Genomic DNA, 12,871 nt, shown 5'->3' on the forward strand with positions numbered 1-12,871 from the left:
GTTTGCCAATTATATTATACATATCTTGCAAGAATGGACTGCATTTTTACATCTCTCTATGTCCTACTCAATATGCAAACTGTAGCAGGAAGACAGTAACTATTTGTAGACATCAATCAATGAAAATGCATGTTATCTCAGTATTCCTGTTAGATTTTAAATGCTGAATGGAACTTTGAGTTCTAAGCAGCAGTACCTGATAGAGCCCTAAAAGAAAAAAAAATTGAAAATTGTTTTGCTCATCCTAACAGTTGTGGGGTCTGGTTAAAATGGTATTTGTGAAAAATATCACTAGTCAATATATATCAACATAAACCAGGGCCTAAGATAAATCCGGTTACAGGAAAGAAAAATTAACAAATATCAAAAATGTGGTCCTCAAAATTAATTTGATTTCTACCCAACTAATTGATCCATCAGGTATTAGGCACTATGGGTTTTTTTTTTTGTTTTTTGTTTTTTTTTTTTACTGTCTATGCTTTATTTTATGTACATATTACCTAGAGGATGCATTTATGTCTCTTTCATCCAAAGCTTCCAAAAGGTGGCACCCATCATCATTGTCATCGACATCAACAATAACAACAACAACTATGCCAAATTATTTATTGTTCCTGGTGTGGGGCTGGGACATGCAAAAAGAAAAAGAGGCAACCCTGATTCCTGATCCCTTGAGAAGCTACACAGACAGCAATGCTGGTCGGAAAGCTCTTTACGAGGATCGACAATTAGCCAAATGTGAACCAAAACCTATCTTGTGACTGAAACATAGGGCACAAAGTTATGGAGTGGTTGGCGAAAAAAGTACTTATAGGAAATATGGGCACTAATTCCAACTTTGCCCCTAACCACTTGAGGGATATTATGCAAGACATTTAGAAGCCCTAGCCTCAGATTCTTAACTTTTAAAATATGAGAATTTGGACTACATAATCTCTATGTTTCCTCCATGCTCAAATTTAAACAGAGGCCAGTTCTTTGCCAGGTATCACTCTTTGGGCTGCTGTTAACAGAAAAATGTAGTGATGAGAGTCCACACAGTAGATGCAGACACATCTGGATTCGAATTCTGGCTCCATCACTCACTAACTTGGGCAAATCATTAATCTCAAGAAGCCTCAGTCTGCTAATATGTAAATAAGTCCAATGATTTTTTTAGGGATATTATGAAGATTTTAAAAAATAGCCAAGTTACCTGCACATACTTGGCACTCAGTAAATGTGAAAATTATTGTGATGATTTTTCCCTCTCAGGTTGAACGCATAAAGCAGACTTTCGGGATCCTTTAACAATGAACCTAAAAAGTCTGTTAGACTCAGAGGAGATTTGAAAGATTCTCAGATTCCTGGGTGTCTGATCCATCATTCAGAGGATCAAGAATTTACCTGATGGCAGCTCAGGGGCAAAATGTGGGGAAAATCTGTCACAACATTAAGCCCTCCCCAAATTTCCCCTGAGATATTTAACATCAAGATCCAGAAATGACTTGCCTTATACCAGTTTTTCACGTGCAATGAATCAAGGAACACCAGAAAGTCCCAGCTTCCTAGAATATCTTCCCAATAGTCTCCACAGTGTGTGAAATTTCACTATTAGAGATTTGCTTCTCAGATAAAGGCACAAAAAATTCTTTCCAGACTTTTTTAAAATACAGTTTCTTTGAAAACCAAACACCGCATGTCCTCACTTATAAGTGGGAGCTGAACAATGAGAACATATGGACACAGGGAGGGGAACAACACACACTGAGGCCTGTCAGGGGGTAAGGTTGGGGGAGAGGGAGCATTAGGAAAATAGCTAATACATGCTGGGCTCAATAGCTAGGTGATGGGTTGATAGGTACAACAAATCACCATGGCACACATTTACCTGTGTAACAAACCTGCATGTCTTGTACATGTACCCCAGAACTTAAAAATTAAAAATTAAATAAAATACAGTTTCTTTGGAGAATGGCAAGTGAACAAGCTATTGGCAATTAAGCAGACAGGGGTCATTACAGGATAAGAAGATTCAGGGAGAAAGAACAAGGGGAGACGTAATGATAAACTTTTCTAACTTCATAGTTCTGATGATTGCTGTGCCTGGATGCAGGTGCTATGTGTAGAAGGAGATATCTCATTGGAGATATTCATGGGAGGTGATTGGTGCCAAAGGGCCCCTTCATACACAACTTCCTCGACTTTCCACCTGACGGGTTCCCAGTGTCCAGGCCACGTTGTCTGTGAGCATCTGTATCCCTAAATATTGTAGAAGTGTCTACCTGGCTTTCTTCATGGAACTCACACAGCTTTCTGTATATCTGGTCCGGGCTCTGTGCCATCACCTGCCAGGCCTTTCCAAAAAGACGTGAGAGAGGCCAAGGAGGATGGTAGGGACAGGAGGCTGACGGCCTGACAGAGAGGGCTAAATACTCATCAGAGGGTTCTGAATGCCACAGCTAATTAGAAAAGGCCAAAAGTTCCTCCACTAAAAGAGCATAGTTTATAACTCTAATAATTTATACATGGGCTCACTTTCCCTGAATAATTAGAGATTATTATCCAGCTAATTACAGTACATGGCATTAAAAGATCTGAAGTTTATTACCCCAATCTAGGAAATTACTTTGGCACGTGTTTTGAAAAGAAAAATGCTGGAAAAGCAGTTTAGGTCTTGCCAGGGTAATATACTGCAGTGGTTCCATGCTTCCTTCCCAGCATGAGATAGTTTATATTGTCATATAACCTACAGATGTCCTAAAATGTGAATTTCAACATCTCAACCCAAAAATGAATTTTCTCCCTAGGGAAAAAAATAGGGTTGCCAAATTTAGCAAATAAAATCATAAGGTGTTTTTCATTTGCTCAGTTAAATTTGAATTTTAGATATATATTAAATAATTTTAGTGTAAGTATGTCCCAAATTTTACAAGATATACTTCCACTAAAAAAATTATTCATTGTGTATCTGAAATTCAAATTTAATTCAGAGTCCTATATTTTATCTAACAGTCCTATCCCTGAGGGAGACCTGAAATACCAAATAATGCTGAAGACAGACAAAAGTGTAGGCTCAATGAACAGCATCTCAATGTCAAAAACTGGGGGATCAAACTTCATACGAAAATATTAATTATCAACAGGACAATGTTCAACATTGAGAGAAAAATGTCCATGGAAATTTTCAAATATGAGCCTTCACTTCCAATTCAAAATGGCTAAGGGTAAACTATACCATTACTATGTGGATATGATCTTTGCAGAGTCTTGACTGTTTCCACCAAGAATCTTTTCATATTCGACAAAGAGGGAAAGGGAAAAAAACGTATGAACTGCACTCTCTTGACATGGGAGCTAACATCCAAGTCCCACAACTACCCCACCTCACCTACTGATTCTTTTTAAGATAACATCCCTATTTATTTATATAAATTATTTCCAGCCCTCCCACTATTTTAGTGAGAACAGAATTTGACCGGCTGATGTTAAGATAGACATACGGAGGAGTTAAGAGATAGAGAGGGGTACATGAAGTATTTTCTAATAAATAAAGATGAAAGTAGCTACCTTATTTTTTACTACAAAATTACTTTTAAAATTACTGGGACTAATACACTTGAAAAGAAATATAGTCCAATAAAGGACAAAACTATGGTATTGACCAAAAGTACACTAAAATTTCAAAGAACAACATTAGTGTGAGCTGTATGTAATCCAGGTAGTTTGAAGATCCCTTCATTCAGAAAATCAAGCACTGTATTAGTCAATTCTCACACTACTATAAAGAACTTCCTGAGGCTGGGTAATCTGTAAGGAAAAGAGGTTTAATTGTGCTCAAGGTTCTGTGGGCTGTACAGGCTTCTGCTTCTGGGGATGCCTTGGGAAACTTACAATCATGGTGGGAGGTGAAGGGGAAGCAGGCCCATATTCACATGGCTGGCAGGAAAGAGAGAAGGGGAACATACTACCCACTTTCAAACAACCAGATCTCTTGAGAACTCTATCATGAGGACAGCAAGGTGGAAATCCAACCCCATGATTCAGTCAGCTCCCACCAGGCTCCTCATCTGATACAGTTTGGCTGTGTCCCTACCCAAATCTCAACTTGAATTGTATCTCCTACAATTCCCACATGCTATGGGAGGGACCCAGGGGGAGGTAACCAAATCATGGGGACTGGTCTTTCCCATGCTATTCTAATTATAGTGAATAAGTCTCATGAGATATTAGAGGTTTATCAGGGGTTTCCACTTTTGCTTCTTCCTCATTTTCTCTTGCTGCTGCCATGTAAGAAGTGCTTTTCACCTCCTGCCATCATTCTGAGGTCTCCCCACCCATGTAGAACTGTAAGTCCATTTAAACCTCTTTTTCATCCCAGTCTTAGGTATGTCTTTATCAGCAGCATGAAAATGGACTAATATAGTAAATTGGTACCAGTAGAGTGGGGTGCTGCTGAAAAGATACCCAAAAATGTGGAAGTGACTTTGGAACTGGGTAACAGGCAGAGGTTGCAATAGTTTGGAGGGCTCAGAAGAAGACAGGAAAATGTGAGAAAGTTTGGAACTTCTAGAGACTTGTTGAACGGCTTTCAGCAATATGCTAATAGTGATATGAACAAGGAAATCCAGGCTGAGGTGGTCTCCGGTGGAGATGAGGAACTTGTTGGGAACTGGAGCAAAGATGACTTTTGTTATGTTTAGCCAAGAGACTGGTGGCATTTCGCCCCTGTCCTGGAGATTTGTGGAACTTTGAATTTGAGAGAGATGATTTACGGTATCTGGCGGAAGAAATTTCTAAGCAGCAAAGCATTCAAGAGGTGACTTGGGTGCTGCTAAAGGCTTTCAGTTTTATAAGGGAAGCAGAGCATAAAAGTTTGGAAAATTTGCAGCCTGACCATGTAATAGAAAAGAAAAACCCATTTTCTAGGGAGAAATTCAAGCCAGCTGCAGAAATTTGCACAAGTAGAAAGGACCCTAATGTTAATCCCCAGGAACTTGGGGAAAATGTCTCCAGGCCATGTCAGAGACCTTCACAGTAGCCCCTCCCATCACAGGCCTGAAGGCCCAGGAGGAAAAAGTGGGTTCGTGGGCCAGGCCCAGGGTTCCTGTGCTGGGTGCAGCTGCTCCAGCCTTATGTCCCACCTGTGTCCCAGCTGCTCCAGCCTTGGCTGAAAGGGACCAACATATAGCTCAGGCTGTGGCTTCAGAGGGTGAAAGCTACAAGCCTTGGCAGCTTCCTTATGGTGTTGAGCCTGCAGGTGCACAGAAGTCAAGAATTGAGGTTTGGGAACCTCTGCCTAGATTTCAGAAGGTGTATAGAAATGCCTGGATGCCCAGGCAAAAGTTGTTGCAGGGGTGGGCCCTCACAGAGAACCTCTGCTAGGGCAACGTAGAAGAGAAATGTGGGGTCAGAGCCCCCACACAGAGTCCCTACTGGGGCACTGCCTAGTGGAGCTGTGAGAAGAGGACTACCATCCTCCAGACCCCAGAATGGTAGATCCACCAACAGCTTGCATCATGGGCCTGGAAAAGCCACAGACATGCAACACCAGCCTTTGAAAATAGCCAGGAGGGATGCTGTACCCTGCAAAGCCACAGGGGCAGAGCTGCCCAAGACCCACCTCTTGCATCAGTGTGACCTAGATGTGAGACCTGGAGTCAAAGGAGATCATTTTGGAGCTTTAAAATTTGACTGCCCCACTGAATTCTGGACTTGCATGGGCCCTGTAACCCCTTTGTTTTGGCCAATTTCTCCCATCTGTATTTGGAACTCCTGTATTTACCCAATACCTGTACCCCCATTGTATCTAGGAAGTAACTAGCTTGCTTTTAATTTTACAGGCTCATAGGCAGAAGGGACTTGCCTTGTCTCAGATGGGACTTTGGACTGTGGACTTTTGGGTTAATGCTAAAATGAGTTAAGACTTTGGGGGACTGTTGTGAAGGCATGATTGGTTTTGAAATGTGAGGGCATGAGATTTGGAGGGGCCAGGGGCGGAATGATATAGTTTGGCTGTGTTCCCACCCAAATCTCAACTTCAGTTGTATCTCCCAGAATTCCCACATGTTGTGAGAGGGACCCAGGGGAAGGTAATCGAATCATGGGGCCAGTCTTTCCCATGCTATTCTTGTGATAGTGAATAAGTCTCACGAGATCTGATGGGTTTATCAGGGGTTTCTGCTTTTGCTTTTTCCTCACTTTTTCTTGCAGCTGCCATGTAAGAAGTGCCTTTTGCCTCCTGCCATGATTCTGAGGCCTCCGCAGCCGTGTGGAACTGTAAGTCCAGTTAAACCTCTTTATCATCCCATCTCAGGTATGTCTTCATCAGCAGCATGAAAATGGACTAATACATCCTCCAACACTGGGAATTACAAACCAATGTAAGATTTGGGTGAGGACACAGAGCCAAACCATACCAAGAGCCTACTGTTATACTAGGTAGTGTGCCCAGCTTTAGGGTTACAGCAGTAAACAAGACACGTAAGATCCTACTCTTGAGAGGCTTAGATTCAAGGGATGAGGTGGGGAGGCTGAGGAAGACAGATAATGTAGAAAATAAATAATAAAAGGACAAATAAAATAAGATTTTTTTAAGGCAGTATCTCGCAGCTTTGACATGATCAGGGTTATGGGGACACTCAGGATATAGACAAGACTGATTCATGCTATAGCAGTTTCTCAGCAGTATCTCTACATTCAAGGTCCACGGTGTGGGTATCCCACATTCTCTTAGTCACCTCTACCACAGTTTTGCAGAATTCATTCAGTTTAGAGATCGACTCACCTAACGATCCTGTTTGCTTCCCAACCTGAGTGTTGTGTCAGTGCATATGTGGAATACAGTCCCTTTCCATCTCTTTCTGTTGCTCTTGCTCTCTCTCTCTGCCTCTACCCCAATTCTGCCCTTTCTCCCCTGCCTCCGATCGCCCCCTGCCACCACACACACACACACAAACACAGCCTTTGTGTGTATGGCAGAGTTAACTAAAGGTTTGTGGGAGAGATATAAAGAGAGTTTATTTCACCACAACACAAACACCTAACACTGAAATTAGACATCTTTGCTCTGAACCGTCCTAGGGCACTCTACATGGTGCCTCCTTTTTGGCCTCCCCATTCCAACAATGTTTTCTTCACAGCTAATGAAAAGCTTTTCATGTCGTCTGTTGTTTTACCCCCCACTAAACCATCACTTCAATGTCTCACTTTTTGTCGAAACATCTTATCAAGGTATTTCCCTAAACAGACAATTTCCTCCTTAAGAGAAAGTCTGATGCCAGCTGTTAAGATAATAATTTGTTTCAAGTAGCTACATGTAATAGTGAAAAATCTATATTTTCTCTAATTTTTCTCAGTTGTTGGGTATATGAATTGTTACACCATGAATTAACTTTGTGAATACTGAAAATCTGAATGAAACCAAGATACTTTCTTCTTGCAGTCAGTTTTCAAGATCCATTTTGTATCCCACAGACTATCTGCCTGTGCACAATAGGCCTCCAATAAATGTTTGATGAATTTAATTTAATGTAATACAACCTACATGAGCGCCATGGTGAGTGCAGAACAGACATATGACAGTGAGCCAGCACTAAAAAAAGGCAGCTAGTTTATTAACAAAAATTTGCCACCAGCCATACTTAGCAGACTATTTTTCATGCTTTTTCTTGATCTTATCATTAAAACATACTCATGAGTTCCCTTTTGAAGCAAGCTCAGGTTAAGATATGTCTCTATTCTCTGAAATTTCACATTTAAAGATATATCACACAGATTGGCTCAAAGGAAATAGGTAATAGAGGTGATCAAGCCAGCATTTTCTAGGTTCATGCATTACTCATATCTTCTCAATGTATAAAAATGACTGTATCTCCATACATGTATATGTTGTATAATGATCAAATCATGGTAATTACCATATCCATCACAATAAACATTTATTGTTCTTTGTTGTGAAAACACTCAAAATCCTTTCTTCCAGCTACCTGAACTATGTAATGCATTATTGTTAGCTGTAGTCACTCTACCATGAAATAGAATACTCAAACTTATTCCTCTTATCTAACTACGCTTTCATTATACCTATTACCTAATCTTCTCCCCATTCTTCCTAGTCTCTGGTCACCAGAAACATTGTACCTCATAAATATGTACAATTACTATGTATCAATAACAAATACGAAAAGATTACTTTATCACCACAACATCCTAATTGCCCTAGAACTTTCTGATTTTATGATGCTACCTTGCTTTCATTGTATCAGTTTAGCCTTTGTAATAATTTATTTAAAAATTGCTCCCCATCCAGAAAATTACATTAGAGTCTATATTGACACCAGGAAATACTCCTACTAGAACTTTTAACTCCAGCCAAGCTACACATAGTTCAATCTCTGAGTTATTAATTACTGTGAGCTCACTGGACTTTGTATGAGCCATCTTCCATCCCCAGAGATGTCACTCCACTCTCTCTGCTTCCAAACCTCTATATATACTTCCATCCTAGCACTATGACATTATACTCTAACTCTTATTGCTATCTTCTCTCATTGTATTATGAGCTTTCTGGGGGTAGATGTGATATCATATTCATCTTTTTAGTTCTGCTGCCTAATACAATGCTTGAAAGAAGTCTTTTTGCTTCTCAACAAACATTTACGAATTAAACCTCTCCTTCCCACCCTAGGATAAGGAACTTTTGGAAGAGATGGGAAAACCATGATTGCATTGGGAAGAAAATAAAATAAAACTTTACATCTCTGTTTAATGTCCATTGCATGCAAGATGAATTAAGTACTGTAATCTGTAAACTTGCCCTAATCTAATATCCAAACAGAATTCCTGATATTTTGCTTAATACATGAATAGTCCAGTTTATCAGAGCAAAATAACATAACTTTTAGAATTTATCCCGGCAAAATGAGTGATTCAATGCTAAGTGTTTACTTAGTCTGTTCTTGGTCCTCCTGAGTTCTAAGAAGTTCTCTCTAATGAATGAATGGAGCTGGAGACAGGAAAAGCAATAAAACTGACAGGGATCTATATTTGATCTGCCTGTGCATCCTCTTTATGAAAATATGCTTAAGTGCTGGCAAAGCTGAAAGTCGAAAGAGGAACTGTTAATGAAAGACAACCGCCCTCTTCTAGAAACCAAAACATTTTAGAAGAAAAGGAGGACTTAGACCAGAGCTGTCAGGTAGACAGAGAAATGTAGATAATTCCGCATTGTATAAGCACATGAATACCATCTCAAGCCATTTTTTAGGGGAGGAGAGAAAGTCTTAAGAATCTGGAACAAATCACTGGCAAGGAGCAGATACTAATTTATCAGTTGCTCTTGAAGATAGTCAACAGATGAATTTCTTTGTAGATATACCCATATTCAAAAAATAGTTGAAGATGAGTAAAAATTCTTCGAATCATCAAAGGACCATTATGAACCCAATCACTCTACTTTCAACATGTCTACATTCCCGCCTCTTGTTTGCCCATCCAAATACTACCCACTAGGCCAGTTCCAGTTTAAGTTTTACCTCTACCATCCAGACTCCCTCAAAATTAATCTAATGTGACACAAAGATTATTAGTTTTAGATTCAGACAAGCCTGAGTTATTGTCTCAGCTCCCCCATTTCACTTTAAAGTTGGGCTTCCTGATTCTGTGCACACCCAGGTATTATGCAGTACCTTTTATCTAATTCAGTGAGTGAGTGAACTTGATGTTCTCAGAATGCTCCTCCACCTGCAAATAAGACTGCCAAGTTTGCATCTTGGCACAACCTATTTCTCCGAGCATTAGTTTCCTGACCTGTTAAATGAGAATCACTATTATCTACTTCAGCGCTTTTTTGCTTATGTTTAAATGAGATAGCTCATGATAAACACCTGTCATTTGTAACGGCTCAGGAAAAACTTCCTGATTTAAAATGATTTTTTTTTATTTGAAATCTTTGTTCTTCCCAGAAAGGAAGGGGCTGCAAAGCTTTCCATCTTGGTGACTCTGTTCCTTCCCAGATACTTAAATCTCTTTTATTATGATTATTATTATTATTATTACTGTTACTTTAAGTTCTAGGGTACATGTGCACAACATGCAGGTTTGTTACATAGGTATACATGTGTCATGTTGGTGTGCTGCACCCATTAACTTGTCATTTACATTAGGTATATCTCCTAATGCTATCCCTCCCCTCTCCCCCAACCCCATGACAGGCCCCGGTGTGTGGTATTCCCCACCTCGTGTCCAAGTGTTCTCATTGTTCAATTCCCACCTATGACTGAGAACATGCGGTGTTTGGTTTCCTGTCCTTGCAACAGTTTGCTGAGAATGATGGTTTCTAGCTTCGTCCATGTCCCTATAAAAGACATGAACTCATCCTTTTTATGGTTGCATAGTATTCCATGGTGTATATGTGCCACATTTTCTTAATCCAGTCTATTATTGATAGACATTTGGGTTGGTTCCAAGTCTTTGCTATTGTGAATAGGGTCACAGTAAACATACATGTGCATGTGTATTTTTAGCAGCATAATTTATAATCCTTTGGGTATATACCCAGTAATGGGATGGCTGGGTCAAATGGTATTTCTAGTTCTAGATCCTTGAGGAATCACCACACTGTCTTTCACAATGGTTGAACTAGTTTACACAAACAGTATAAAATATTTAATAGTCAAAATATTACATGGCAACCCCTTATCTGTCTCAGAGATTCCTAAATCTCTTAAAGATTTAGTAGTCAAAATATTATATAACAACCCCTCAGTTTAGAGATTGACTCACCTAATGATCTCCCTGTCTCAGAGATTCCCCCAATCTCCAAGTAATGTAGTAGGAAAATCAACACAAACCAACTGTGACCTGTGCCTAGGAGTTTATCAATTCCTCCATAGAAGACTAAGAAAGCATTTAGATTGCTGAAGGTGTTGAACTACTCTTTCTTGAGTGGATGCCCGATGGCTGGAGGAGCCTACCCTCTGCCTTGACAAAAGAGTGAGACCTCAGGTATAAAAGACATGCTTCATGAATAATAGCTGAAGTTCAAACACCCACCTGCTGGTACTGACTTCAGTCTTGTTCTCACTTCAACAGCAAAGGGCAATTTGGTAACTACAACGTTCAGAGTTGCCCCAAGAGAACAAAACAAGCTTAATTATAACAGCCTAATTTTTACCTCTTTATTTTGAAATAGTTTTAGACTTACAGAAGAGTTCCAAAAAGAGGAGAGAATTCCAATAAACCCTTCGCTCAATGATTAAAATGAAGAAAGTAACACCAATAAATACTATTAACTCAATTGTAGACTTTATTCAGATTCCATCAGCATTTCACTAATGTCCTTTTTGCATTCCAGGATCCAACTCAAGATCCACTTTGCATTTAGTTGTCATGTCTCCTTAGCCTCTACCACTCTGTGACTGTTCTTCAGTCTCTCATGACCTTGACACTCTTGAAGAGTACCAGTTCTGGTCAGGTGTTTTTTAGAATATCCCTCAATTTTGTCTGATGGCTTCTGATAATCAGATTGTGGTTATCTGCCTTTAGAAGGAACACCATACAGAGGATGGGCATCCCTGATGCAGTGCATGATACCAAGATGAGTTGTTACTGCTGATATTCACTTTGATCGCTTTGTTAAAGTGGAATGTGCCTAGAAATTCCACTTTGGTAGAAAATTTATTGACAACTAATAAATATTTTTCCTTTGCTCTGAATAAATATTATGCAATCATCTTATTTCTCTACTGATTTTAGCATATACTGCTGGACCCTGATTGCAGCAATTATTAGAACTATAGTGTGCTAATAGTGATTTTCTATGTCCCTCATTCTTTCTTCATCTATTAACTGAAATTCTTTGGTAAGGAAGAATTGTCTCTATTTTTTACTCAATCATCAGTGACCTTATCTTTTTTTTTTTTTTTTTTTTTTTTTTTTGGAGACGGAGTCTATCTCTGTCACCCAGGCTGGAGTGCAGTGGCGTAATCTCGGCTCACGGCAACCTCCACGTCCCAGGTTCAAGCAATGCTTCTGCCTCAGCCTCCCAAGCAGCTGGAATTACAGGCGCCCGCCACCACACCCAGCTATTTTTTATTTTTAGTAGAGATGTGGTTTCACTGTGTTGGCCAGGCTGGTCTCGAACTCCTGACCTCATAATCCACCCACCTCGGACTCCCAAAGTGCTGAGATTACAAGTGTAAGCCACTGCACCCAACCATATTTATCTTATTCTTGAGCTGTAATCCAATACTGTTGTTTTCTAGGGGATACTGAGCCTTCTTAGATTAGTGGTGCTTCACCTACAGGAATTACTGTATTCAGGAAACCATGTACCCTTTCCAAATCTCATTGTTCCTTCTAGTGTAATCACATAGCACTTTGTATCTCTTTCTATTATAAAATATCTGAAATTGTATTACGGTAATTCATTTACATTTCTATCTTTCCATCTAGATTTTACAAGGTCGGGAACTTTCACGTGTACTTTCATTCAAAAGATGTTCCTTGGGCATTTGCTCTTCAGTGGAGATACATGATGACTGAGACGGACCCAATGTCAGCTCTCAACTTCCTGATGCAATGCCTGAAACAATAAACACATAGTATACTCTTTGTGTAAATGTTGGAAGAACTACCAGTAGAAGTGACTACAGTGGAGATCACCTACAACTTCTTTGTCCACCCATATTTTGGCAAAAAGGAAATCACTCCAGTGTATGGCTCAAGTCCTTATTAGCCATATACAGAAAATCCATGGAAAACTATTATCTTCATCTTGTTTTCTATTACCATCTCTTAGATACCAAATCCACAGAATTATTTATTTAGCAAATAAGTGTTAAATATATGAAGACTAATTCAAGCAGTGAGTCCCTAGAGACAGCATTAT

Source organism: Papio anubis, chromosome 12 (assembly GCF_008728515.1).
Source record: "Papio anubis isolate 15944 chromosome 12, Panubis1.0, whole genome shotgun sequence".
NCBI classification, from domain to species: domain Eukaryota; kingdom Metazoa; phylum Chordata; class Mammalia; order Primates; family Cercopithecidae; genus Papio; species Papio anubis.